Source organism: Lates calcarifer, linkage group LG20 (assembly GCF_001640805.2).
Source record: "Lates calcarifer isolate ASB-BC8 linkage group LG20, TLL_Latcal_v3, whole genome shotgun sequence".
Classification (NCBI taxonomy): domain Eukaryota; kingdom Metazoa; phylum Chordata; class Actinopteri; family Centropomidae; genus Lates; species Lates calcarifer.
The window spans coordinates 12,450,033-12,473,824 of NC_066852.1; the positions used below are offsets into that span (position 1 = coordinate 12,450,033).

At 39.1% G+C, this 23,792-nt stretch overlaps 1 long non-coding RNA gene across 1 annotated transcript in view; it reads left to right on the forward strand.

The window, feature by feature from the left end:
• Window positions 1–20,013, forward strand: part of LOC108893482 (uncharacterized) — a 38,269-nt gene extending 18,256 nt beyond the window's left edge. The window contains exon 4 of the long non-coding RNA XR_001962668.2: window positions 18,769–20,013. This is a non-coding gene — a long non-coding RNA (uncharacterized LOC108893482). The remainder of the gene's footprint in view (window positions 1–18,768) is intronic.
• The last annotated feature ends 3,779 nt before the right edge of the window (window positions 20,014–23,792 follow it).

Here is a 23,792-nt window from a genome sequence, read left to right on the forward strand (position 1 = left end):
AGAAAAAAGCAATTTCTAAAGCTACTCAATGTTTTCACATTACTACAGTAATTATAGTAAGCAGTTCATGACGTCCTTAGCATGACATAGTGGTTGCCTCTAAAAGGGAGGTCATTTTTTGTTTCATTTCTGTCGATCAGGATGTTTCCAGAACTTTTTAACAGATTTCAATGAACTTTTGTGGAAGGTTCAGATTTGGGTCAAAAAAGGGACACACACACACGCACACACACAAAACCAAGTAATTAGTTTTTGGTGTGGGTCTGGATTAGGGTGCAGGTCAAGGATTTTATTTAGTGGATTTCTTCACATTGGGAGATATGGCATTTTAAAAATGTTTTCCTGTTTCCATGCTTGATTTAAAAAAGAAAAAAGTATGGCATTTCATCTAAAAAAACAGAATTGTTCAGATTTGACAGAGCTGCAAAAGAGCTGCATTAACTACTAATGTTTACAATAAAATGAGGATGATTTCTAGCAGCTTAAGAAAGTTTTATTTTTTACAATTTATAAAAGGAATCCTTTCTGAGGAATCCCTCTTAAATTCAGCACAGAAGAAGCCACTTAGATAAAAGATTTAATTTTCTCAACTAGTCAGCAACCTGTTTAGAGAGTTTACTTGAAATCAGAGGGAACCACGTTCTTTGAGGTAGGGACGAATGCACTGGATGTAGTGTGTTTTTATAATAACTTGACAAATAACCCACTTACTTGTGTCTGAAGAAGTTGAAATGAAGAGTAAGTCTGTGGTGAAGCTGGTGCCACTGAAATTATTTCTCACCTATACCATGTTTGGGCTTTCTAATGCTAAGTCAAAGCTGAATATAACATAATGTCTGCAGTCCTCTTAGTCTGTTACTTAAACACAGAGCAATTTATTCACACAATAGAGCAGTCCATATCTCACTGTAAATATTATCATTTCTGTCTTTGCCAAGCAGCAGGAATTCATATTTCTGACTATTCTGTAGGTTTGCACAACTCTGTCACAGGTTTATATTTCATTAACTCTCAATGGAAGCTTTTGGAATTAAGTACTGATGTTTTGAATAATCATCAGTCATTTTAACCAATATTTTTGTTTTACTGTAGTTGCACAAAGAATTAGTTTTTGTATTTTATTAAAACTAAATTTTACATTATTAACTGCTTTATACATTACAGAGAGAATACCGTCAAATAATGTATTAGTACTTAGTGGCACACATTGTATTCATTTAACAACAACAACAACAACAAAAAAAAATCTGGACTTTTACAGTGCAGTCATACCATTCTGTCTGTTTTACACATTAGTCAGGAAAGTTATAACTGTCAGCTTTTAAAATGTGCGTCCTGATGCTGTACCTTCCGCCTTTATTTAATTCAATAATGTTATGTTATTGTTCTTTTCTAAGGATCATAGCCACATATCTGAGATTCTTACCGTTTTTTACTGGGCATGAAGGAATGTCTCTTAATTCTCGTCTCACCACCTCAACTCACTAAGACCTGAAAGAGACAAAGAAGAAAGACAATTCCCTCCCACCAAAGTTAAACTGAGAAGTCACTGAAATATGAGAAAAACTGCCTGATAATCAGAATGAACTGCTATTAACTTTCCCTTTACTGTTTAAATCACTGAAATGGTACGAGATGTGGGCTGCCATTCAGAGGTCTGGAACAAGGCTAACTGAAACTGGGAGATCCATCAAAATGATGTCGGTATTAAAATATAAAAATAGATATTTTTAATCTTGAGTTGGAATTCATTTGATGATTTTATTTTGAGTTGAGCTGGGTTATGATGTAGCTCACATTTTTCTGGTCTTAAAATCTACATTATAGTTTAGTCATTTATTTGTAACTAATGTCAAGTTGTTTCAAGTAGTTTATGAAAACGTCATATTAATATTGAGGTGAGGAAAAATTCAGGTGATTCGTGATTTTTTGTAAACACTCTTGGCTCTGAGGCTGAGTGTGATGACAGCGTCATATGGGTCAATGCATAATGACGATATTAGGAATGTGATTGTCATGTGCAACACTGAGGAGAGAGACTGCTGTCTACACGCTGTCTGTATCTGTCCCTCCCTCCCTCCCAGTCTCACAGCTATAGTTCATGACTCACTAGGGTCACTAGGCAACGCAAGTGTGTGCGCGCGAGGGTGTGTGTGTGCGCACGCACGTACACAGTGGAAAGGCTTAGGAGGATACAGTACAGTGTAGACTTGGGTGGATCTCTTCATACCCTCGACCACTGCACAAGACTATGTGAAAGACGTCTTGATTGTTCCAGACTGTGGGTGTGTGTGTGTGGGTGGGTGGGTGTGGGGGTGTGTGTCTGTGTGTGTGTGTGTGTGTGTGTGTGTGTGTGCGTGCGCGTGTGTGTGTGTGGTCGAGTTTTGGGTTGGTGGAATGACTCTTTTGATTCATGTTCTTCCGCAAGTGAAAGCAACCGCAACTGAGTCATCAGACACAATAGCAGTGATGTCTACACACCCTGGTGCCACAAACACACACATTTGAATTCCTTGATTGAGGAACTTTAGGATTTTTGCTTGCTCATAATTGCTTTCCACTGTTGTGAATCATGTCCCAAATGGTATTGGAATGACACACCCAACAGTTGTTTGATTTATTGCTTTAGAGACAATAGCATTTATTCAGTAGAGAGACACAGACAGTGTTGACTCATTCATCTGAACTACTGACCCACAGTTGAAGAGGAGTACAGTGACACTAATGGTGCTCTTTTGGTAGTGTAACTATGAATGAATGTATGCAAAGGAAAAGATTCCAGTTGAATAAGGTGAATTTATTGTTTATAGTGAAACCCACTGAATGGTATACGCATTAATCTTTTTTTTTTTTTTTTTTTCTGATGAATACAAACTCGGAGACATCTGAGGGGGATGAATGAGGACTGTAGAGACTTTAGAGTTAATTAATAAGGGAGTATATGTTGTACTTAACTTGTATTTATTAACAATTATTTATGTTTCTTAATAATCATTTTTTTCTGTGACTGTTGCAGTTATAATTATCTGTTTAACATTTTTTTTTAGATTTCTGGTTTATAATTACAGTAATGGAGGGGCAGCGTTCTTTCAATGCTGTATGTATGTATGTATCATGACAATATGTACAGACTCTCCTTTTACCCATTCTGTCAAAGCTTGTTTTTTACAGAAACAGTAGAATACAGTGTACATTTTATCACCAAGTCAGTCAGTGTTATTTTTCACACTTGTATATCCTGTCACTTGTAGTAATGACAGTCTTATTCAATTCAATTCAATACAGTTTTATTTATATAGCGCCGAATCACAACAAAAGTCATCTCAAGGCACTTTTCAAATAAAGCAGGTCTAGACTGTACTCTTTAGATTATTATAGTCAAAAACTTTCACACGCTAACAGATTCTGCAGTGTGTACCTAATGTTTATATTTATATATTAGAGACTACTTGTTATACCAATTAGAAATAAAATCTCCTTATCCAGTGTTTGTAAACATTACAAAAGCAAATGAAGGGCTGAATTACATTACAGCTGAACTCTATAATTTCCTCACACACCAAATAAAACTTCCAACCAGAATTTTAAAAACATACCATAAATCACAATAAGAAATGACAATGCCCTGTCGAGAGGTGGTCGAGCTGCAACATGAAATAGACCCATCTTCCCTTAGGTACCAAACAACCACAGTGACACATTACAGAATATATTGTTTGTTTATAATGTGACGGATCTAAGATTGGCTTCAGGGTGGTCAGGGCCAGCACAGTCAACAAAACAGTTCACATTGGAAAGGTAACCCATTAACAAAACCAAACAAAGAAAGTCAAAGAAAGGAAAGAAATCATAACATCAAAGAAAAAAAATATAGCAACTCAACTCAAAATTAAAAAAGAACAATAGAAAACTATATTAATAGAACTAACAGCCCACTGATACAAAGTCCATAAGGACAAAGCTATCAGCATGAAAAAGAGCGTAACTTACAAATCACATGTGAAGCACAAGCAAATGGCTGGTTGGAGGTGGAGGGAGATGAGTTTTGCCCTGCACAGCACCATTTGGACTTTTTATAAATTTGGTTTTCATCTGGGAGGAGAAATCACCTGTGGGAGTCCTCACCCCATCCACCAGTAGCCTTTGTGGTCTGTTAACACAGCTATTTGCATGTAAGGTGACACACTGGGGCACACCTATCACACATCACTGACAGACAAAACAGATGCTATATTAAACACACAACAAAATACGACCACAGATGTAACAATGTAATATGTTCTACATGTACAAAATGTAAGGGAGATTTTTGTCACATTGCAGCCTGTTTTCTTCATTCTAAATTATGTCAAAGCTTGATGATCCTCCTGTTATCGACTTCACTATAAGTCCTTGGTGATGGGTGTAGATTTAAGAAATGCTGACCTTTACTAAGAATCAGTCAGCTCAGGCTAATGTAATTTCTTTGAATTAATAACTAAAAAAAATATCAACATTGCTACTGAGGGAAGATTTAGAATCTGCTACTGACAGTTTGTCACGGTGCAGGTACAGTAGCTCGAGTCACATCCTTGCCTGAGGTTATAGTCAATGAGCTGTTATTGTGTGAGAAAGGTTTGTTGTTAATTGCCACTTGTTTGCTGTCCCACATTGACTACGACTCATTCTTTCAGACTAATTATTGCCATCTCATGGATTCAGATGATTGGCTGTCCTACTCCTCCTCCACAGCAGACATGTGTAACAGTCTGGTAATGTCTGTGTAATGTTTGGCATTTTCCAAACCAGAGTGCTCCGCTAGTTGTTTATTCAAATGACTTCAAGAGAGTAATGTCCAAAATGAAAAAGAGTAACTTGTTAGAGGTGTGGGGTGTGACTGCAGACTGTAGACACGACAAGGATACAGTGTCTGTGACATCACCCACAGGTTTCTGAAGGGAGGTTTTCAAGCCTGGATTTGGGTTTGCCAGTTCAAATTTGGGGAAAAGGGGAGGCGGTCTGTTGTGAAAAGCAGGAGTAAACGAGACTTACTGTGAGAGGCTGAGAGGCCTGTCAATCAAATTAAGACATTCAGAGACTTTTTTTTTTTTTTTGCCTCGGATTGCTTTTCATCTGACGATTGAATATTCATTATCTGATACTACCAAATCCAGTCCAGCATTTAAGTTAAAAAAAAAAAAAAAAAGATAATATTAATAATAAGTATGTATGTATTTTAACCCATCATAACCTTTTAAATGGTAAAACATTTTAAATGTGTGACATCTCAAACAGCATTAACTGCATTAAGAAAATCTAATGGTTGGTGCTTAAGCTTTTTACCTGTAGTTATGATTTTGCATCTCACCAGATAATTTTATCATTTTTACTTTAACAGTATGATTTGATGCAATCACATAATACTGGGTTGTAACATTCTAATAAGAACAGTAGATAATAATGGTGTTGAATGTAGTCATTTTGTCATTTTTCCTTCTTTGCTTTGCTTTGTTGATTATTATTTCGTCTGGAAGTTGCCCAGATTGCTTGCACAAGCTTTCTGCATGATTCACTGAGACATTTTATGCAAATCAAGTTGTGGCAAAATATGCCCCCCAAAATAGTAGTCGAACAGACCAATCCAAATTCAATCACAGTTGAAGCATGCTTTGCACACAGATGGAATGGCCTCTTCCTCACGTGCTTGGCTTGTTGGCTGCTTTGCCTGCTGAGGTCCTGCAGCAACAATCTCAGCCAAACGGAGCAAATGGCACAGTCTTTTAAATGACCTGCAACATAACAAAAATATTTGTTTTGTTTCAATAACACAGTTCAACTGTTTATCACACTATCACCTGCCCTTCTTCAGTGTCTTTATTAGATACAGGTGCAGGCAAAGTCACTATGTTCCAGTCAGTTCATATTAATTCAAATGACAAAATATGGCCAAAGTATTTGGAAAAGCATGTCAACTTTTGCTCAGATGCTCTTATTTTTGCAGGCCTGGTTTTCCTGGATAAGTATTGATAAATCTAAACAATAAAAGTGTTAACTTAAAAACAAACAAACAAACATAAAACAATTTAAGTGTCTTTTGAGATGCTTTTGTAGACTATCCCCTGTCAGCTGAAGTCTATCTATTAGGCCAGCCTCTCTATAAAGCTGGCATGAGTCTTGTGGCCAAGCACACCATTAACTGGGGAATTAGAAACCCTGAGAAGTTGTTAATCACCACAGTCATTCACATTCCACATAGACTCTACTCTGCTCAGGACCTCTATGAGCTGGGGAAGGGGCATGGTCTGGTGGAAGCTGGGCCAATGCTATTGGACCCAATGGTCTTTAATTAGAGGGAGAGCTTGGCAGGGACTGATGGAGGAGAAAGGCTCTCAGGATGTGAGTCCAGGGTGAGAGGGTTCACACACAAAACACTGGCTTTTCATCACTGCATGACTCACTCAGTTTGTGTGTAAAGTGCGGTGTGTGTGTGTGCGCAAGGCAGAAAAAGTGAGAAAATGTGTGTGCACTCGTACTGTATGCTTGTATGTGTGTGCACGTGCATGTGTGCACGTGACAGTGCGCGCATGTGTTTCTTACCTCACTGCTCAGGCATTCCAGTAGAGAAAGTGGTGTGAAGTGAAAGAGCGGCTCTCACAGTGTGGGTATTCATGGATCTGGCCCCTGTGGGCCGGTCCGGGCTCCAGTGTTCACAGACAAAGCCTCTCTAGCAGGACCCAGACACACTCACACAGAAAGGGGAGCAACAGAAGGAGAGGAACGCACGAGAGGGGGAGAAAAGGTAACAAGGGGAGAGAAAATGGAGAAGGGGTGGGAGGGGGCCAGTGGGAGAAGGTCTGTGAGGCAGCTCCCATTCCTCCAAGAATGCAGGTGTGATGGCTTGCCATGTATAACTGGACAAACCAAACCTGCTCCGCTTTGATCCAGAATCTGATGTTTTTATGATAAGCCTCAGAAATGACACTTGGTTATTAAGTCATTAAGTAAGACTTTGTCTTTCTGAATATTATGTCCCAAATTCCAGACTTCTGGTTATAACAGAGATTCTTTGCAGCACCTCTCGTCTGTACTGTAACTTTACAATAAGAAAATGTGATATTTGAACACTTGCACACCCCCCACCCTCCACCACCTTTATTCTTTTTTTTTCTCCTTACTGCTGGCTTAGTCCATGAATCTATCCTACTCTCCTCCTGGGGAACAGGCGCCACCCTCTCTTTTTACATCAGCCAATCCCGTCCCTCTCTTCCACTGCTCTCTACTCCCTCTAGCATTAAGCCAGCAGCTTGAGCTCTTAGGATTCCATGAGAGTTTCTTCCACTTGGCCGTTCGTCACTGTTCCCCCTGCCTGGCCCCTTCCCTAGATCGGGTAGCCTGGTTCACTGTGTCCTTAAACAACCCGTGTGCATGTACAGGAAAGGGGCCCCAAACTGGGGAGGCCCATCTCTAACCCTTCGTTTTCGAAGAGACAGACTCGCACTGGAAAATCTCTATACCGACTTTTCTTTATTGATTAACTCCATGGTGTCATAATTACACAGTCTTCATTAACAGCAATAGTAGTGTTATTTATTAACATTGATATGGACATGTACAATGTATCTGGGATATAAGGATGTGATCTTTGATGATCTTGGCAATGTATAATAATCTTACCTTGAAGTACATGTGCTTTCACACACTGACATGGACTGTCAGCTATGCAGGCTATTTTCTTTTTGTTTAAGAGAATGTAGTGAAGTACATAATTCTGAAATCTTTGTCTAAATGAAAACCATTTGTGATTCTTCGTGAAAATCTTCAGGTTGAGAAAATTAAATTAAAAATTACAAAAATTTGAAGTATTATTATTTGGCCCTGGTACTTCTCTAGGTAGGCTTTTGTATTGAGTTTTGAACTTTTAAAAAGTATGGCAGATAAATGGCTTTATGAAGTCCAATTTATAAAGGCACAATAACAATTAACAAAGGAAAATGTGGAGAAATTGTTTCTATTTTAGAGATATCTTTAATGTTTCTGAGGCATGCACTAAAGTAAATCACACTTTTCATTCAGATACACTTCTGTGTTTAAATTTAATCTATGTGGAACTTGGGCCTCTCATCCCTCCCTCTTCAGATACTGTGTCCCTTAACATGGGCCACCTGTCTGTTTTGAGATGGATGGATGGATGGATGGTGGAAGGAAGGGTGGCACTTGCTGGGATGAAACTGATGGGCTTGTCCTGAAGGTGCAAAGTTAGAAGGCAAGAGAGTGCAGCAGCCAAAAAAAAAGGAAGAGAGATGATGTGCCTTTTGAAGTTAAACTAATGATTTAGGTAGAAATATGCATAATTGGTTTTACCCTGAAAGGCAGACACAAGGGACTCCATATACACAAAAATGTAATCTTTGATGGTTCCCTGTGTTCCCCGCTACGTAAATCAAATAAATGACTAAATGACTATTCAGTATACCATTGGTAATGAATCTGTGTAAAATTGGAAAAAAAGGTACTTTATCATACAATATTCAGTTCATGTGACTTGAGAATGGTCAGTCTGAATCTTCCAGCTAAAACCATGAAAGCAGAGGATAATGTGGGGGTACTTGTAGTGAGACCTGGTCCAAATACATGGAGGCACAGGCTGCATATTTTACACGGAAATGCACTGAAGTGCACCCGATTTGTTAGAATTCCTCTCTAGTGGAGTTTCTCCATCCATTTCCACACAAGTAATGTCTCCGTGAGCCATGAAATTACCAAACTGTTGCAGGCAGAAAAAAAGAAACCATTTCACCAAGGTCACTGCACTGGCACAAAATTAAGATTTACAATCTCATCTTAAAGTGCATGTTGCAGCTTCCTTCTGTGCTCACAGTATGTTTACATCCTAAAAGTTAGATTAAGTGGTATAAGGTGGTAAAATAGAGGTTTTTGGATAGGACATAAGCACACATATATACGGTATATATTTTGTGGACAATGCAGAGGAGAAAGGATTCTCACACTGCTTGTGAGGAAAAATTGTGAAGAAAAATTAGTTATACAAGATAGAAAAAAAAACATAGTTAACAGTAGAAAGTGACACTAGGGCAGCGGCAGAATTATGTATTTGTTGTCAGTCTGATGGCTTCGTAGAATTCATTTTCTAAGATGTCAATGATGTATGTTTTGGCTACTCTGTAACTCGATTGTCCCATGTTATTCCTCAGAAGGTAAATGTGTCCAAATGTACAGTATCTGCTTGGTTCCCCTGCTCTTGGAAAACCATCAAAAATAATTTCTCAAGGCTGAATCTCAAATTAAGTGCATGAACCTACTAAAATGAGTCAAAGAGCATCTTTTGATTGGGTTTGATTTGCAGATGTTTTTGGGTTGCACTCCAAGTCTTGCACTGATTAGATTTAGCCTACATTTTGCTTTGTAATGCATGCATAAATGAAGCTGGATACTTTGTGGAAGTGCAGCTATTTAAAAAGGTGCATATTAAGTAAAATGTAAAAAATATATTGGTATTTCTTGGTATTTTATACTCTGCCATACTCTGTTTACAGAGGAATACCTATGCCATAAAATACCAAATTTAAATGATCTTCCCAGCACAGTTGTGCTTCATTGACACCATACATGTTGTGGCTCCATCTTCAATCTTGACATTTCTCAGTCAGCCAACTCACATGGAATGGATTTAATATAATGATACAGTTTAGGGAGTGAAACAGGGAGAACTTGACCTACAGGTGGATGCAGGGATCAAATCTTTGCTTGAGAAGCTACAGCAGTGCTGGTGGTGGTTTGAATGAGCAAAGAATATGGATGTTTGTTGCAGTGATGTTAAGATATCCTCTCTCTGCCTGAACCGAAGTATTGCTATGCTCCATATTTAAAGATGCATTGTGTAAATTTAGGAGAGACTGAAACCATGGTTACAAATCAGTCATCTGTCAGTGAACAACTCTGTTGATTGCAGATGAACCACTGAAGGTCTTTAGAATAAAGTCTAAAATAAAGTCAACAATTACAGTGTCCCAGTTATACTTTTAACAGGAACATGAATGAATGGCTCTTGAGTATGGGGATATTGAAAGCACAGCAGACACACTGTCATATGGCTTTATGATCCCTTTGACTCGTGATCCCTTCAAATCCCCGGTGACCTAGAGGGCACGACCCCGGCATCTGCCAGCAGTGGCAGAAGGAGAGGCAAGCCACAACTGTTTGAGTCACACCTAGACAGATGCTCTGTAAGATGAAGGTTTTTTCAGTGAACCTGCCCTGTACTCACTGCCACTGACTGAAAGTCTCACTGGGCAAGATGAGCCATGAGACATTGATCCTGATGTCTTTTGCTGTGAGCTAGACAAAATTATTTGTAGCAGACACTTTAGATATTAGGAACCCCCCTGTAAGGATTATGTTTGGTCTAGAACTGCTATGAAATGTGTGTCTCGGTGTAAAATATGAAAAGCCTAAAGCCAAACACCCCAATCCTGTAGCATTTGTTCAATATTGCCTAATAAGGGATTCCATTTAAAAGTCAGTAACAACATTACATTGTGTGAGAACATACAACGGTGTTAAAACCAAGTACCTGCAGCTACCTCAGGGGAGCATGGTCACTTCGCCTGTCAACACACCATTGTGCTTATGCTTGTGAACCCAGACGTGATTTTGTGGAAGATTTTGTTGCCGCTGGCACCAGCATTCAACTTGAAATGTACTGTAATTGACACTGTATGTCTCACAGATGGAAGTAGCAGGCCAAATAAGCATCATGCGTATAGTTACACAAATGATGGAAGTTGCAGTGTGTGAAAATCCTGCAAAATGCAAAATTGCAGTGGTGGGTAGTAAATTTAAATCCAGGCTTTAAAATATCCCTTCAGAAACTTATTGGCATCATAGGCACTATGTCCATATCTTTAACAGTTTATAAGTTCATCTTGTTGGGTGGGGTCAGGCTTCATGAAGCCTAATAATAAAATCTTAATCATAAAATGGCAATAAATGTCCAATAACAACTGGATTTAAACAACCACAGGTTACTGATCATCAGGGAAAAGGAAAAATACTCAACACAGAAACCTGGTGGCACCCATTAGATATAAATGTATAATTAATTTATACTAATAAAACTAGATGAAGGTTTCTTTGAGCTCTTTTCTTTTTGAACATGCAAATAATTTCTGAACATGTGAATAGTTTTAGGTCATGTGAATAATGACCTAAGCATTCAGTTTCCTCACACAATTTTTTTGTAGTTATGACTTTTTCAGAATTTGGGGTATCACTGGTGACACTTCTTGGCAGAATAGTTTGGTTTCTACTCCGTCGCTACTTATCTCTTTGTCCTTGCAAAACACATTTTCCTGCACGTCCACTAGAATTTAGATGATTTTGGAAGTCTTTTGAGGAAAATCCAATAGATGATTCAATTATTCATCTTAATAGGATCTATATTTAATCACCACAAGTAAGTGTATAAATGATTATAGTTGTAATGTTTTTTGCTTGTTTTTTGCTTGTTCATCTTAACCTTTTAATACAATTCTGGTGTTGTTGCTACACTGACTCCTGCACTGTACGGGGTCTAGGTTTATAAGAGTTGTTAAATATAGTGTACATTTTTCCTTTCCATGTACTATTTATGTGAGTGAGTATTGGATTTATTTGCTTGTGCCCTTATTGTGTGCAGCGGTGCATGAATGCGAGCTAAGTTTGATGTACGTAAGTGAAGCTGTTTGCCTCTTTCCTTCCTGTGTGTTCTGAAATCTCCTTTGCTGCAGACAGTCTGGGGTGCAGAGATGGAGGATGGTGTGGGGTGTGGGGGGAGGTAGGCAGCGGACATGGCGGCAGGCCAGAATCAATTGGCAGTGTAATGAGATGGCCTGGTGCCAGGTAACCATGGAGCTACCCTCTTTGCCTGTCTACCAGTGCAGAGTTCAAAATTAAACTGAATGAATGAGAGGGAGAGGAGGGAGGGGAACGAGGGCAGGGAAATAAGGGTCTGAAATGGCAGGAGTGGAGGGTGAGAGAAAGAAAGAAATGGCAAGAGAGGAGGGTGGCTGATGAGGCACTGTGGGCTATTTCTAAGCACTGCTGCAAAATTTCACTTGAGCCCTTGTTTCAGAGAAGGAAGATGGCAGGAGTGATCTCAAGATCTGCCCAGGGGTTTTTATACCTAGAAATATCTAGAAATATTGTGTCTGTCCATCTATGTTTTTTCTGTGCACTGCCAGATAAAAGTAGACATTTCAAGAAAAAAAACATGTGCACTTTATAAAGAAAGAAAAAATGTGGACTCCCTGACTTTTCCTCCATGATGTCCATGTTGAGCTGCTTCATTCATTGCTTTAATTTCCTTGTAAATCTCTGCATTACTTCATCCCCATTCTTCTAGACCCGCACTCTTCCTCCTGTCATGGAAGATGTGTTAATATTGAGTATTTGGCTGCATTCTTAAAGTGATTAGTACAAGCCAGTGGATCCTGCAGATGAATAGAAATTAAATAATTAATACAGTAATTAGATCTTTTTCTCCTTCCTACAGCCTTACTCCTGCTATGTCATTGCGCTTGCTACTTTCTGCAAAGCATCTTTAAGAAGCTCTTGTACTGAAGCTGTTGTACTTTGTTCCGTGTCTCTGTTTGATGAATGCTATTTACTGGTATGTTGTCAAACACTGCAGTACAATTCAATCATGATTAGTATCATGATTAGAATACTTATAAACTCATATGAGAGCATCATATTGATATTATAATAATGTTGCAGGAAAAAAGTTATTAAAAGTTTATGATTTCAATATACTATTCATATTTATTAATTTAAGTGTGTGAAGAGGAAACCAAAGTTTAACTTAAATGTTTATCTATATGAATTAAGCGAGATTAATGCAGGATGTTTTATGGTGCTTTTTCTCTAGAGGTGAAAGTTAATAATAGTCATGACTAAACATACAGATTGCATACTGTGTTGCGTGAGTAAGGGCTGGAGTGCTGCTTATCCTGGTATGACCTTTGCTTTTAAAGCTGTCTTACGTTTGTTTTTTTAATCAGTGGTATTCCAAGTGAGGGAGAGTGTGTTATACTACCAGTCTGTCTGTACAGTGACATGCATGTTCAGCAGTGGGCCTCATGGCCTGTGAAAAAACACTCAGGCACTCTCTCTGCTGAAACGACCCAGACTTTGAGAGTTTTGAGTGCACGTTAAGAGAGAGACGAGACAGTGGGCCAAGATGTCTGTGGTGTGGATTAATGGGGAGGACTGGAGAAAGGGTGCCGCAGTTGTGCGTGAGCAGAATATTTGATGGGGGAAGAGAGAGGAGGGAACAGAGAGGGACAAGCAACTGCTAGAGATGGGTGAGATGAAAGGGGGGAAGGAGATAAAAATGGACTGAAACATCAAGAAACAAAGATGTATGAGCATGAATGAAAATGTACAGTAATAAATACTGCTGCTGTCTTGTGTCTCCCACTGGTGCTTTATCCTGCTCTCTTGTCTGATTGCACTCTACAGTGCAGGCTTTTTACACATTCATTCTGTTGCACTGGGGTGACTATCTACATGAAGGCCTTCTTCACAGACAGCTGAAATATACACCTCAATCAAGTTCAGTTCAAGATATCTCTAAAGACAAGGTAGAAAACAAAACCAGGGCGCAAAGCAAGTTGATGTTTTTGCGAGCACACTGAGATTAAGTATGCTTTATTGAGTGCTCAAGATCTTTGTTTACATTTACAACAAATTTTAATGCTTAAAGCTTCTGAGACATACTGTAGGCACACCTGTACCCATTATAAAATCACTTCTTATTTTATGAACTACATGCGTCTTCTCTTTTTGTTCCTCTAGCACGTCTCTGGCAGACAGATGGGTACTTCTAATGTCCTTATGTCTGCTTTTGGTTGGAGTGAGCAGCAACATTTTGGGAGACAAAAAGCATTTTGCTCGACGAAACGTTCCAATGGCTTTACATACTCACCAGTATGATCTTAATGCTTTCATGAATGCATGTAATTTGGAGTTGCAATTAAGCAGATGAAGTACTGAGATATTATTGCCCCATTACTGAGGAGTTATTTAAATATGAACACAGCTCAAAGTGAGTCTGTCCATCATACTGTACCTATTTGACAAATGCTAGTCAGCTAATTTTTTTTTTTTCACAGCTTTTACCTGCATCCATCCTTTATGTTTCTGAACTCTGAGCACTGGTAGATTTCAGAGGTGTTGCTGTAGGTTTAAGTTGCTTGTTGTGCAAGTTCCTCGGATGATAGAGTAGACAGGCTGGAGTGTGGGCGGTTATCTGGTGTTTTGACTGCTGTATTCAAACAATTAAAATCAGCCATTTGCAGTACCTGCCCCCTGGGATGCTAAATCTTCCCTCGTAGGTACGCAGAAAAGGATTGTGATTTTCATTAAAATGCCAATAGACAAGAACCACATCTGAAAGAGGAACATAACTGAACATGTTTGTACTTGGGAAAGCACCAGCTGCCCAGCAGTCACTTGGTACCAATGACTAGCCTGGTGACATGTGTATGTTTTGGTAGAAACTTTCCCCAATAAAAATGCAGTGATGACACAGCCTCAGCACAAATATAGAATTACCAAAGCAGTAAAATCACTGACAGTTACGAGAAGAAGGTAAATTATTGATGCTGGTTGTAGCATCTCCTGGAATCTTCCTTTTATCAATATGAGATGACATTGTGTAATTGGGCATTTAAATTGCTTAAACATATTATAATACATAATAGGACATCCATGGGTTTTAATCCAGTAGGGTAATAAAGATTTTAAAGACGTATCAAGTTCAAATGTGCTTTTCATTTCAATATAAAGATTACAATTGAAATGAAAATTGAGCTTTTTCAATGAATGTCAAGACAGACTAAACATAAAAAGCATCTCATGTGTATGAGTTCATCAAAATCTTGAGTGCTATAAAAGACCTGGGTAATAAATTCACCTTGTGGTAGAGCAGTGTGAAGGAATTTTAAGTTACTTTATTTGGTTTATAGTGTCCGGAGGTCTGATGATGAGATTAAGCTCCTACAGTCTGGTATGTGTCTGTCTTAAGAACAGCACAGACCCTCATAAGGGCATGGAGTAAAAACAGAAAATAGGGACTGCCTCACAGTAAGACAACCAAGGTGAGATTTTGTGTGCTGTGTATGTGCTGCAGTGACACCATTAATAATGTTGAACAATGTATTAAGAGCATTTAATATCAAGAAATATAACAACATTGTAACAGTGTCGTAGCTATATCTGACACTTACTTTTAAAGGTCATCCTGAACCAATAAAGGCCAATTCCTATAATGTCACTTACACATCCCTTAGACAAAAAGGTGTGGGTGGATTTTGTAATACAGCCTACCTTTATTAAAGGTGGCTGTCAGATGCAAAATTTAGGCCACCACACTGATGGGAGGAGTTAACATTTCATTTCTTTGCCAACAACTGTGCCTGTGACGCCGCTGTAATAAATCTTTCCCTTGAACACTAGTATATCACTAAGTAAGTAAATTATTAGTTTATGTCCTCTTCACAGGAATTCACACACAAATTTTGTGAGAGAAGTGAAAGGAGGGGATGACCCATTTTTAAAATTTAGTGGATGTGCGACACTCCTACAGGCTACTGTGAGGCCCAAGATGGACAATAATGAGGACACAGATTGTAAGACGATAGTAAACAAATCAAAAAATCTAACCAGAACAATCAAATACAATGATAATAAGTGTTCCTCGGGGCTGAATTCTTCAGCTCAGTTGTCACTGCATTTTCTATCCTCACATTAGGTTACTGTAAAAAAAAATGTGGTAATGATTTTTTGCCTATTGTTGGCAGCCCACTTTTTCTTCTTCACTTTCCCAGGCTCTGAGAGTGGCTTTAAGGGGTTACCTTGTTAGAGGTTTGGGGTTATGCCCATGTCGGTCACTCTGTTTTCTTCAACCTTCTGTTTTTGGAGAGGCCCTTCTCTGTGTCGGCACTGTGACAGGGTTCTTGGCAATATCCTGAAAGTCAAATCTGTTCATTTAGATTCAAGTGGTGACCATGGAGCAGACAGCAGCCCATTGGCATGCTGTGGCAAAACTAGTATCCAGGGCACTTAATATCCTGAACCTAACATTTGTCCTTTTTTATAACACTAACAAGCTGATATACATGGGTGAATCTATGTGTGAATGCATACTCTAGTATTTCTAAAATATGGCACACACTCTGGCTTTGTGTGCAATTTATAACTGCTTATAAATTGCTTTAAAATGAGCTTACAGTTCTTCTGGAGATCGGAAATCAGGGTCAGAACGAGCAACACCCTGATGGGGATTTTCATGTCTTGCTTGAGGACTTTCCTAGGGCGACTGCTTACTGGTATGTGGCTTCAGTGAATACAAGAATGTTTGAACTACTTTAATCTGAAATCATGCCTCCAGCGTTGATGCAAGTTACTTCATTGGTGGATTAATTTCTCCAATGTAGGATTGAAATATTTGGTAAATGAATATGTTTTGTGTGAAAATAGCAGAAACCCACATATGAATATTCTACCAGGAACAAGTGCTGCACTGTATAAAACAGAGAGCTTATTGCTGTAAAGGAGGAACAACAGTATCAAGTGTATGGAAGTGGATTTCCCCCACCCTTGGGTTTTTGCAATGGGAAAAACCAGGATGGGCTCACGTAAAATAATCTTACCCAGTTGCATCATTTCTTTATTAAATAGGGAGATCCGAGAATAAAATTCTTGTCCCTTTGAATGTCAGCAGTTGTCTTTCAGCATGTTGTTGCTTTGTTGTTGAATTAATCTGGTTTTATTGGAGCTGTAGCAACACATTTCCCTTTGCAATGCAGTAAGCCATCCTTATAATCAATGATGTGTCTATGTAGGCATAGCACATGTTCTGAGGTCTGCTTAAATTTCTTTTCTTTTTCTGCATTTTAGAAGCTTTTTAGTTACATGCAGTCTTTGGCTGTACCTTGAATCTGCAGAGCCTTTCAATGAACATGGGAGCAAAGAGACAAGGAACTGAATTGGCCCATGGATAGAGCCTTGAGATGCTCCACTAGATGTAGATGAGGATGTAGTACTTCTGCAGCTGCAGCCTGGCTATTGAAGTGCGCACTGTACTAGTGTGACGTCCAAAGTGGTGCTAAGGTTGAGTACAATGAGAAATACCTACTAGAGGAGTCCATTCAAGTATATCAGCCTTTATAGTAAATGTTCTATAATGACTTTGAGAGACAGGTTTGTATATAGTGTCTATAATTGGAGGATTATGTGGCTGTTTGAAGGACAACAAAGTGAGACATTATTTACTGAAAAACCAAGGCACACAGATTGAAAAAATGATAAAGAGGAAATTAGAAATTATAATCTTGGCATGCTGAAAATAACAACCACAGCCATAGAGATAAAACAGTAACCCCCCAATAATGGATATATACATTTTTTTCTCTTTATAAATACAAAATATAGGAGGACGACACATTCAGACAGATGACAGTGCAGAGCATCAGGATGTGGGCATGTGGGAGACACACAATAAGCCATATCAGCCTTACTCGTTTACAGTTGTAGCCGTCCCCTGCATGGTGGGCCAAGTAGAGTTTCTTATGGACTGACAACACAGCTGCACGCCATTCGTCCGGTCTGAAAGACGGCTAATGGGACAAAGGGCATGAGTGAGGAGAGGGAAACGAGGGGAGAGATGCTCGCTGAATCGCCCAGCCCTCCCCTGAGCAGGACGGGGAGCACCACTCTTCCTCTCTGCTCATAGCTGCTTTCCCCCGGCCCTCAGCCATTTTGGAGAGAGGAAAAAGTGGCTGCTTTCTCTCTCCCTCTCTCACTACGTGGCATAGCTTTGGAAAGGCTTCGGCTGCTGTGTTGTAGCAGCAGAGAAGACACACTTTGCAGCTCGCACTTGGGAGATAATATGTTTGCAGAGAAAAAAATTCTGACGCGAAACAACCTTCTTCCATCTTGACTTTTTTTTTTAATGAATTTTTGTCCCTTGCACTGAGCTACTAAGCCTCTCTCCTCCTTGCTGTGCACTTTCACTCATGCTGTGTCCTTTTCTTCAGTAACTTGCGCTTTAGTTTTGGTGGCCGGTCCTTTCCCCTTGCCTCTTTTAAGTTATATCTTTTCTCATCTCTCAATTTGATTTTATGCAACAAAGTTTAAGACAAAGGGATATGTCCAAATTTTGGCAGCACTAAGAAGAGACAGAGCTGCAGCCAAGGATCCTGCTGAGATCCAAAAAAGCCAAGCAGAATGAAGCACCAAAAAAAAAAAAAAAAAGAAAACACCACCCTTTCCTTTGCCTTGTCACAAATTCCACTTTCTCTGTAGCCAGCCCTGCGCTGCGACTCCTCCTCATCCACATCTTACCGCATTCAACCTTTTGCCATTTCTCTCTTGCCGTACCTTTTTTTTTTTTAAGGCGATTTGAGGTTTTTGTACCCCGGAAAAATGGGGACTGGACAACGGGTTAGGAGGGCGTAACAGGGAGAGAACGAGGGGTTGTTATCTTCTTACTTTTGCATGTTATTTAGCTTTTTTTTTTTTTTTTTTTTTAACTGTTACTGTTATTGACTCGTTGTTGTACTGCTTGTACTTTTTAGTCTTTTATGTGTTGTAAGGGTGTGCTTGGATTACCACGTGTTTCTAAGTGTGTGGTGTTAGGAATGTGTGTACGGGTGTCTCATCAGTGAGCGTTAGACTTTCTGTTCTGTTCACAGTCAGTTTGTGATTATTTGTTATCTGTTTTCGTAGGTTTCTTGATTTATGCTGAAGCATTGGCCTACACTACCCCTCAAGCCTGACTACATCTGATTCTAGAGGACGTCTGACCATCAGTGTGCCCCACTGGTATGTTGGCGATTTATAATACTTACAGTTTTCTCTCTGTTAGCTTGTTTCAGTGTAGTTTGTAATCCGCACTGTATGATGCGTACCTGATGATTTTTTTTACAATGCATGTTTTTTGATGGTGTTCGCTGTTCACACCAAATATTTTCTTGAGTTTATGGCAGGTAGTAAGGTTAAGAGAAACTGTGTTATTACATATTATAGAAATGCGTAGTTTATTAAATAATCGTACAGAAAGTATTTAGAAACCACCAGTTTTCTTTTCAAAATTAAAACTGATGTCATGTTTTGTATTCTGTACAGGTGCGATTTAATATGATTTCATAGTCTCACTTAGTCTTACTTTATTTACCTAGACATATCAGATTTGTTGCAGAATTAGCTTTTGCTTCGCTGTTGGAGATTGTAGTTATTTTTGTTCCTTGTTGCAAAGACTACAAATGGTCTTGTAATGGTCTTGGGACATTTTATTCATATTGCGGTATTTCATTAAAAAACCTCATACTGCCTAAAATGGCATGTTATACAGCACAAATTTATTTTCTAAATTCAGATCATTCATTAGTAGCTTGCATTTTGCATTTTCTGTGAAACAACATACAGTATATTATTCTGTCTGACATTTCAAAAATAAATGTTGACCTCAAAAGAATGTGATCAGTAGGTTACACAAACACCACGTCCATCTCACAGTCATGTGCTCTGGCCTGTTCAGTGTACCATGGTTTAATTTCAAGGCTCTCCTCGGTAAGATACACCAACAGGAGACAGACAGATATGTTTTAAAGCCACAATGAAAAGGTCTAATTGGATATAAAACATGAACAATATGTGAGAGGATCAGTATTTTATTTTATTGTCTCAGTACTATCACGCAAAGATGTATTCCTTAAATATTAAGAGAGCAAAAGTTAAAGTGGACTGCACTTGTAATGTTCTAATGTACAATGGGAGATATATGATGTAGATGTACAAAGTCATCAACATTATAAACTCTGATTGATAAATACAGTGTTGTTCATTTTGACACATTTGGTTGAATGCCCACTGAGATGAGCTAAGTTTACAGGTTCAGACAGTGGAATGACTTGCTGTTTCCTTGTTTTGTGGGTTTCTGCTTCCTTATTTGCTTTTGAAGGGGTGATGCCAGCTGCCACAAACCCGTAGATCCGAACTTGTGGTGACTGGCTGCACAAGCTCGTATCTATAGGTATGTGTCTTCCTGGCAAATACAGCACCTGCCCTATGCCTGTAAGAAAAATGACTAGCTGAGTGTAATTAACTTCAAAGCAGGTTTTGACTGGAAAGCCATAAAGACGGAAACTGTCAGACGTCTTTACAGTCTTGTCTATAAAGTAAGTCATTTATAGCACCAAGCTCTCCTTGCCTGTGTTCCCATGATTAAACACCACTGACCCTATCTGACCCTGAGTCCGGGGATACAGCATATTCTCTACCAAACTTATCCCACGTGTCCCATCTTTATGCAGTGACCCCACCCAAACTACTAGGGTTGGGCTGAATGGCATTATGACATGATATTACAAAAATCCCTATTATATTTCTTGTTGAATTAGGCCAGTAGGTCAAACCAGTGAAGAGGACTGCTTCATGCAGCAATATTGAATTTACTGGATGTTTGCTTAAAATCGATTTGTTGGGAATGTGATTCAATGGATTTGCAATAATCAGACATTCACATCTGGTTACTTTCAGCCATACACTTTTAATTAAATTTTCTTAAAAATGTCCAGATATTGTAATAGCAGTCTATATCAGGGTATAGTTTGTCATCAGAGTATACTGTAAAATTACATTTACCATGATAGATTAGATCCGCACGCCCACACCTACTAAGCATCCACCCTGCAGTTTCCTCCAGTGTTCCGCAGGTTGAGGTAGTAGGTTGTATAGTTCAGAGTGACACCACAGGAGATAACTGTACAGCCTCCTAGCTTTCCCTGAGGAAACACTACACACTCTGGACACTGATGGATTATTTTACCAAACACCAACTTTTATAAAAATGGTAACGGGGTTTATCCGTTGTTTGTAAATACGCCGTCTTTATATGAGGTGGTTTCATATCTGGTCTTAAAATATTGCTTTTGAATTTTCTTTTGTTTGAGACAGTGTTTCACATTTTTTATAGATTACAGAAAGTGGTAAAAAATATGCACAAACAAGCACGAACATTGCAAAATAGTGTCTCTGCCTTTCATACAGAATAACATTATTTGTCAAATAAATTGAAACAATCGCAGAGTAGAGACCAAAGATTGGGAAAATGTTTTGAGATTTGTGGATAAAGCACCAACATGCTGCTGCAGCAAGGTCTGTGGGCCGCTCTAATGAAAGATTTGCCACTGAAGGGAAACACCATACAGCCGCAGGGGGAAGAACACGGTCTTGGCAGCCAATTATGTACAAAGTTCAGTTTCACTTAACCAATACGATATATTTCCTCAGCACAGCTATGTGGTAAAGACACTGCTGTGATCAAAACAGCCAGTAACAACTTTAACTGCTTCAAACCAAGAAAACGACAGACCCCTAAAATCGTCTTGGTCCCTGACAGCAACGTAAAATAACACATATTTATTGCTTTATTTAAGGCTTATTCAAGGAAATTTTGTGACTTTTAGCTGATCTTCAGAGACATATTTTAGCTGCATAGTTTTGATCTCTGTTGGAGACTAAACTCCCAGTTGAAGGTGTTGGAATTTCAGTTATGGGCTCCCATCAATAGATGCTCCCACTGAATGTGACGTACAAAAGGAATCAATGTTTCAAAAAATGCTTTGTTTTTTCTTTCTTTTTTTTCAAATAGATTGCATTATTTATATAGGTTATCAATTAATATAGAACATTACGAGGAGTTTGCAGTAAATTATACCACTGTTGCAGGATTTCCTCCCGATTTGTCTTTTACAGTTATTTAAATTTAATTACTCCTGCTACGTCTTTATTTATTACTACTGCTGTAAGTATGCACCTTATACAGTTTGAAGTCTAAACTAATCTTATAAATGAAATAAGACAGTGGATGCAGTCCTGTTAGGGATAGATGGTATCCCCGTAGTGCAGTGTGCTGCTGTGTGCAGATGTGTAGAGCAGGGAGTGGTATGATGATGAAAGACTGTTTCCACTTAAACTCTTCGCTCTCTGTCCCAAGGCCACCGGGTTCGATGGAGGTGGGGTAAGGAGCTCTGTGGGCCAGAATGAATTAGGGGCCCTTGGTACGGGGCAGCTTTAGCAGTACAAGAGAGCGAACAGTCAGTTACAGTAGATACAACATGAATCTACTGTGGGGGGATTTTTATCTCAGTACATAATTAGCTTGCACCTTGATTGGTGTGGTTTTTCCTGGTATAAGAAAAATATTTTTTACTTCTATACATCCATGTCTGTGTTTTTTTTTTTTTTTGTTTTTGTTTTTTTGTTTTGTTTTTTTTGTAGCCATGGGGTAGTGTGTTACAGTATACAGCAGGAGGCATACAGGAGCTCCCCCCTGCACACACACCCCGCCCTCCTTGTGGAATCTAAGTGTAGGTTTTTGTCTTCATTGAAAATTTCTATAAATAGTCCTGTTAAGCTGTTCTTATGTGAGTTCTCTGTGTGGCCGACTCAAAAAGTATCACCATACTGGAGAGGAAGTGGAAGTAAAGAAAGGCACTTTGTAAAACTGAGATTATATGAGCAGACACTTCACTGCACTCAAGTGCATGTGATGTGTTGAGACAGCACAGCATGTGATGTCTGTGACCCAGAGAAATGTATTTACTTAAAAAAAAAAAGAGTTGGAATAGAGTCAAAATTGAGCACATTTTTTTTATAATAGTCAAGTCGGGAAATAAAGGAAAATGTAGATTAGGTCAGAGCCAATGTTTATGGTTTTTTCTAATTGACTTAGAGATGAAAAGGAATGCACGCTCTAAGAAATCCAGTTAAACCAGTAGAGGGAAACAGGGTGATAGTGTGGGACCACACAGGCCATTTTTCTGCTGTCACTGATCTCAGCCCATTGTGCGTTGTCCGTCAGAGGAACCTTGTTCCGGTAATTCCCTCTTCTCCACATTTGTCTCGCTTTCCTTCCATCTTGTCTCTCGTCTTTTTTCACAATCCTTTTCTGTTGCTTTACAGCAGCTAATGCTGATAAAATATAAGACTACCACACCACCAGGCTTCCAGTTACATTTCCTTTACCGCTCTCTGAACTCATGCGTTTTTTTTGCTCTTTCAATCTTCTCTTGTTCCCACCCTCCTTTTCTCCATGAAACGCACGCTGTAATACCCAGTCACTCTCACAGACACAGAGGGAGAGAGAGACAGGAACAGAATACCGGACTTGCCGACAGAGGAAGGATTTTTTTCTTTTCTTAAATGAAAAGGAGCTTGAAAAGAGACATTGTAAGATGAAAATGTGATTGCCTATCTTTGCCTTCTGTCTTTCTCTCCACTGCTACTGTGTGCTCTTGCTCTCTTTTCCACTTTCTCCCTCCTTATCTCTCCTTCTCTGCATATAGCAGGCCTTTAGAGTCTAAATGATTTCAGCTGTGGGAGGAAATGAATGGATGATATTTATTTCTCTTTCCCTGCTCTGCTACTGCTGTTTCGATGCCGTATGTAACAGGCAGAGAGGGGCAAGCAGAGGCTCTACAGTTTCTCTGCCCTGGGGACTTGAGCCTGCAATCCATGAAGCATGCAAGGCAGAGGAGGGAAAGAAAATATAGAGGCACAGACAGAGAGGTGTGATATAGCGAGACTAAAGCGTCGAGCGAGAGCAGAAAGAAAATGTGAGACAGATGGAGCCAGGAGACAGACAGACAGGGGAAGAAAAAGATGGGTAGTAGTGTCACATGGAGAAAGAGGGGTGAGTAGCAGCAGGCAGAGGGACTACAGCAACAGGCGTTACACATTTTTTCCTA